Here is a 7,014-nt window from a genome sequence, read left to right on the forward strand (position 1 = left end):
CACTTCAAAAAGTTCACAGAAAGATTCATAATTATCTCTTATTTTTCCATGAACTTTTTTTCCCCCCCTTTTTGTCTTTTTTCGTGACCGCTAACGGGATCACAACCCTCGGTGTCGTGCCCGCAGCGCGCTCAACCAGTGAGCAGACCGGTCTCTATATGAGATCCGAACCCTTGGCGGGAGCACCGCCGCACTCCCAAGTGCCACACTCTACTGAGTGCGCCACCAGGCCAGCCCTTCCATGAACTTTTTGAAGCATCCTTGAATATCCAAAGGAAATGAAACCAGCATCTCAAAGACTTGTCTGTATTCCCATGTCCATTGCAGCATCATTCACAATACCCAGATATGGAAACATCCTAAGTGTCCATGAACGGATGAATGAATAAAGAAAATGCGATGCACACGCGCACACACACATGCTGAAATATCAACCATAAAAAGGAGAAAATCCTGTCGTTTGCAACAACATGGATGGGCTTGGGGGAAAGTTTTCTAAGTGAAACAAGCCAGGCACAAAGATGAATACTGTTTGATCTCACTTATACGTGGAATCCTAAAGCAGAGCCAAACTCACAGAAGCAGAAAGTAGAGTGATGGTCACCAGGGCCCGGGGAGTGCAGAAGTGATGAGATGTTGACCAAGGTTCTCATCTATAAGGCAAATAAGCTCCGGGAATCTAATGCACAGCATGAGCGGAGACGGATGTATCAATTAATTTGATTGTAATAATCATTACACAATTGTGTATATAATCATTACACAGTTGTGTGTATGTGTGTGTGTATGTATATATATATATACACACACACAAACATATACATCAATATACATATATTTACATATATATATATATCAAGGTATCACATTGCACCCCTGAATCTTTACTTGTCAGTTAACTATTTTAAAATAAAAAGATTTTTTTCTTTGGAAACAATCACAAAGTCAGAAGGGAGCAAAATCAGCTCAATAGAAGCAGAAACCTACCATCCCAGGATTTTTGAAGCACATTTTTAAAGTTTAGATTGATAAAACCATCTTGGTTAAAATACATTTTAGCCACATTTTACAATTTAGTTTACATCCTTCAGAGTGTTCTCTGTCTCGGCAGTTTCATTTCCAGATGCCCTCACCACCACCCCCCAAAATGGGCAAAGACTTTTATAAAGAATGTTTATTACAGCTTTGTAAAAAACAAAAAATGGAACTCATCTAAATGTCTTACAATGGGTCATAGTCTAATAACAGTGAATCAGTTTAAAACATCTGTATTATTAAAATATATGGCTACAGGATAATGCTTATAAAATGACCAGTAAGAAAATAGCATTACAAATGAGTATATATAATTATACTGCAGGATTCTAATTTGGTATATAAAAAAAATAGAAAAACGTACACTAAAATATTCTCAATAGTTAATCCCAGATTGTAAGACTATTAGTAATTTTCATCTTTTATTCCAGTTATTTAATTCCAAATTTTCTACAATAAGTATATGATATTTGCATAATTTTAATTGGTATAAAATATTAGTTTGCAAAAGCTCTTAACTGTGTAACACTTGAGGAAGTTTATTCATTAATTCATTCCTTCATTTAATGAGCACTTACTTCTGTGTTCCTATCATGTGCCAGGGATTGTTTGAAACCTTTAAAAATATTATCCAAATCAATCCTCCTAACAACTCTAGGAGGTAGGTCCTAGCATTGTGCCGTCTGTACACATAAAATGGAATCACAGAGACTAAGTTGCTCACGGTCACGTACCAGGTGGTGGCAGAGCTGGGGTTTGAAATGAGGGAGCCTGTGTCAGCATCTGTATCTCAGCAGGGTTTCAGTTTGCTCACTTCTGAAGGGGCCAGATGAAGCTGTCCATTTTAAGGGACATTAATTGGGAGGGCTGACTTTTCATGGCCAGAATGGCATCTCTCTACTGACAAGACAGAATCAAACTTGGGAATTAGATCCTACTGCCTGGGTAGTGGTTCCTCATTTCTGCTCTATACATGGTTGATAAACAGGCAAACTAAGGCGAAAACAGACAGCAGCAGATCCTGAGTCTTTTGTGCCTTTCAGGGCAGGACGGTGCCTAACTTTCATTGCAAATATATTACTGAAATATTTACCTACCCTAGCAGTCACAAAGGCATACCCGACTGTAATAATTACTGTGGGACACGTAATTAGTGCTGTACTATGACCATGAAGCTTTTACAAGGCTCGTGCAGTCATGGAGCAGGACAGAATGGTGACATGCTGCTAAGTGAGCCTGACTCCTCTCGTGTCCACAGTGACTTAATTCCTGACTTACCAGAACCTGCAAATATGAATACATACAGCTTTAACTATTCTGGCTGGCTCTTGGGTTTTTTTCCTTTCAAAAAATTGACTTCCGCTCTTTATTACCCTCATTTTCAAATGTTGTAGCTTGGCAAGTTTATGTTAATAATAAGGGGACTGATACAACAGTTCAAATAATCATACAATTTCTCCCATGGTCCAAACCTTCCACCATTGCTTGCTTCGTTTTCCACTAAGAGCAAACTGACTCGCTTTGGACACCTATTCCTGTTGGTGACGGTGTGGCTGCTGGTCACAGGACCTTCCTTCCTGACGCAGGGATCAATATGTGACAGACGTGGAGTACCGTGCTGGACAGGCCCAAGCCCGCCTGCCTTCCACATTTACTACTCTGCAATCAGCAAACCTCTACTTTTTCAGATTCAACTAGCAAATGTGTTTAGGCCTACCCTATGCCTGCTGATTTGTTAGGTATTTTTAGGTAGCTCTTTCTCTATGTTTGGTGTCCTGAAGGTTTAAAATCCAAGGAACGTGGGCCACAGAAGCACCATCACTATGCCCTAAGCTGGCTTGGGAGCTCACTGGCCACTTGCTCCTCTCTCTGATGCTGCTAATTGGCCCCTATTTTTCCCATCCTCTCCTGCAGACCCCCAGCACTATGGTCCTTTCCTTTCCTTTCCTGAGAGGGGCCTGAGCAAACCCTTCCCACAACCCCACAGGCTGTGTCCTCTCAGAACATTCTACCCCAGGTCTCTCCTGGTGCCTCTAAGTCAGCTCTTTTTCTTCCAGTGGAGCTAAAGGAAAGTGTTTCAGCCAGTGGGTGGTGCAGGTGCTGTCAAAGATCCAAGAGAGGAGTCTAAGCTGAAGCAGCGTGAGAATTAAGAAGATGCCAGCGGGGCCTTGTGGTATTGAAAGGAGGCTTCCTGAACCTTCTTGAGAACCATGGAAGGGGGATTGAGGTGGGAGAAGGGAGTAGGTATTGAGACAGGGGCTTTGTGTGTCCCGGACACTTGATAGATGCCTTTAGACCACTTGAGTGTTGATATTTCTTGTTAATTAAACTTCTTTCTAAAATTATGTATTAAGTATAGTTAGAAATGGTGTCTATGGAAGTCTTCAATAAGATTTACTTTTCCAGGTGCTGAGTGGTGATTAACGCCCAGTGACGTGTGCGTATGTGGAATTGTTGTTATACTTACTTATTTCTAACCTCATACGACAAAGGGTTTGATATGGCTAACACATCATACTTTGAATAATTTTTTCTTTTTTGTCTTTTTTTTGTGACCGGCAACGGATCGCAACCCTCAGTGTCACGCCCGTACTGGACTGGGACCAGCAACGGGATCGCAACCCTCGATGTTGCGCCCGCACCTCGCTCAGCCAGTGAGCGGCTGGTCTGTATGTGGGATCCGAACCCTTGGCGGGAGCACCGCCGTGCTCCCAAGTGGCGCACTGTAGCAGTGCGCCACCGGGCCGGCCTCCGAATATTGATGGCATTTTTGTATCTTTTACCTTATTGCATTTTTCCATTCAGAAATAAAATATATGTTATTGCTCCTTCCTAGTAGATTTAAAGTCCCCAGAGGTCAAGGGCTGGGTCTTACATATCTTTCCCTCCCCTACCCTCAACTGCAGAATCTAGACACAAACATTCAATAAATATTTGTAGACTTCAAATGATTTAGGATCCCAAGGACAGAATAAAAAATTTTCTTTATAGGTGAGTATGGTGAATAAACCTGGAGCAAAAATGCTTTCCTAGCAAAGAAATCATTAGCATCTAAAAATAGGATTAGTACTCTTTGCTTCTGTGATTAAAAACATAAACAATTGTATGATTGCTCTATGTCTTTTACAGAGGGGGGCACCTAATCTCCTATCCTTCCCTTTTTACTTTGCTTCTCTTGTCATCCTAGCTCTAAAACTGTGCCTGCATATACATAACCTGAAGATAAAGTTAGAAGGTGCAGGTTATGTCCATGTTTTTTTCTCAGGTAAAACTGAACAATGCAAAAGACCAAAGGTAGAATTTTTATCTGTAAATTTAAAAACTTGTTTCAAACCACAGCCTAGAAGAATTAAACTTTCCCTGCACCTATTTCTCCTTCTAGGAATGAAGCACCTTTGAAATCAAAGGAAGCCCTACAAGGAGACAGAGAAATGGGATGAAGGAACTCAAAAGCTTTAAAGTGCATTCCAGCATTATTTGAAAATATGCAGCTCACAAGGCTTTCCTTGGAGCATACATTTTAACACCCATTTGAATATTATATCAGGCATGCAGGACACTGTTTCTAAATAATTCTCTGCCACTTTTACAATTCTTTTACTATTTCATGATTATATCTTTAAAATCATATGCATCTATATTTCCAGGAGACGTAATCTACAAAGCTCCTCCTAGACCAATTCCTGGCACAAACATCTCTTTTTTTGTAGGCATGGACCACCTCCTGTTATCTGCTTATAATTTAAAACTTATCGAGGGCTAACAATGTGCCATAGATTCAAATATGACAATGCACCATCGCTGTCTGTGATTGGTCCAAGATCCAAGACAGAGACATGCAAGCCAGAGATGACACACACTGAGGAACTGTCCCTTAAACTCCCGACCCCTTTCTCTCTCTCCAGTTCACTTCATGTTCTTACAGCTGTACTTTCCACATGATCTGCATCTTCATCCCGTTCACGTTCCAGACTCTCAGTTAACTGCAGTGGGCTTGTCCTCAGACGTGTGCTCCTTGCAAGACTCTCAGGGAGTGGCTGCTGCTGCTTTCACGATGCTGGACATCTGGACGGTCAGCTCACTTGTCCTCCCTACCGCAGCACCAGGGCCCGGGTTCGCCCGCTCACTGTCCCATTGTTAAGTTGGTGACATTGGATTTTTGGCAGTCTCTCCCTCTTCTCAGCATAGTATGTGCTCCATTTTCCTCAAATTCAATGACTTGTCACCTAAATAGGCACACAGAACATATCAGTTAAGTGGATAAATGAAGGGTTTGTCACAGGCTCACAATTTTCTTTCTCTCCCTTTCCCATTACTATTAGGTGTTTTCAACATTCAAGTCCACGCCACTTCCAGTATCACGACCTCCCCAATTACAATAGTTACAATAATGCCTCTGGCGTTTACTTGCAGGAATGCAATTTAGATCTTTTCATTGAGATGAATTTTTTTACTTACAGGATCTAAGGTTTTCCCTTTCCTCTTCTCAATGCGGACAATCATCTTTGCTTCTACCTGTCCCTTCTCCTCATATCACTTCTAGGAATTTGGCTCCTAAGACCATATCTCTAATTTCACCCCTCCTCCAGTTCCAGAGGGCACTTCTGACTTCCCACGACTCATGCAAGGTTTCTACTCAGCTGACCTCATGACAGGCAGGTTATTCTGCAAAGCCCAATTGCATCAAATAGGCAGAGTCCTCTCAAGCTGGCTGGCAGAAGCCCAAGCCAAAGTGGGAGAGAGATCAGAGTGAAGGAGATTCTTCATGCTGCAGGAAACAGGGACCTCAGTCCCACAACCGCAAGGAACCGACCCGAGAGCTCTGGCAGCGCAGGAAGTCTAAGCAAATAGTTTAAACAGTTTCTTAAAATTTCCCATCATTTCCTTTCCATAGCAGTTGATATTTGGCTGTCCTCTTTATAACACAGAGTGAGAACTTTTCCCATCATTTTTGATAAAGGTTGTTCAGGTTCTGTTGCCAAGAATGTGTTGTCCAAAATGCCTGTTTAATTTTGAAGGTGGAACCCCACCCTTTACTTTTAGTACATATGGAGTGTTATGATAGGATCTAGCAGCAGTGGTGGTCAGACATGGAGAAGGTGGGCAGACAAAAATATACATGTCAAATAAACTCAGTATTTTAATAAAGTAAAGAGAGAAATAAATAAAAGTAAAAGCAGAATCTTCCCAGAGCCTCCAAATAACTCAGTCCAGCCAACATGTTCATTTTTACTTAGTGGTACAAGAGCAGAGAACACCGTCCAACATCCAGTCCACGTGGACTCATGACCTACAAAAGTGTGAGCTGATAAATGAGTGTTTTAAGCCACTAAGTTTATGGTTGTTTATTACGCAGCAATAGAAAACCAATACAATACATGAACACAACACATTTTATCTAAACTGGTTAATTTTCCTTCGGAATGTGTTTCCCATCACTTGCCTGTAGATATCAGTGATACCACAGTCCTCCAGCACAGTCACGGATGTCCACGTCTGCCTTTCCCTTAGATCTAACTAGCTGTTGGATGCATCTCACTTTCCGCTCTTTTCTCTTTACCACGATGCAGCTAGGATCTTGCGTATCTACTGCTTGGTATAATGAAGCAGTTTTCCAATCTGCATTACCACCTTCAATCCATACCACACTGCCAATGGAAATTTCCTAACATATTGCTTTAATCATGTCAATATCTCCTCTGGAAAATCAACAAAAAACAATCAATTGTCAAAAGTCGGCACTTTATATGGCATTCACCATCACCCCAACATATTTCTGGACCCAACCAGTTTTTTAGTCTAATTGAACAGCTCATCTTTCCCTGAATATTTTCTGTACATTCTCGTGTGCATATCTTTGTTAAAAATGAAAGCCTTTCATTTCTGAATAAATCCTTCAGTGTCTGGGGAAATTTTAATCTCTCCACAAAACATATATAATTTAACTTTATATCTTCTTTCCCAGTATGAACGGCCCTC

This window comes from Galeopterus variegatus, unplaced genomic scaffold (assembly GCF_000696425.1).
Source record: "Galeopterus variegatus unplaced genomic scaffold, G_variegatus-3.0.2 Scaffold3125, whole genome shotgun sequence".
Classification (NCBI taxonomy): Eukaryota; Metazoa; Chordata; class Mammalia; order Dermoptera; family Cynocephalidae; genus Galeopterus; species Galeopterus variegatus.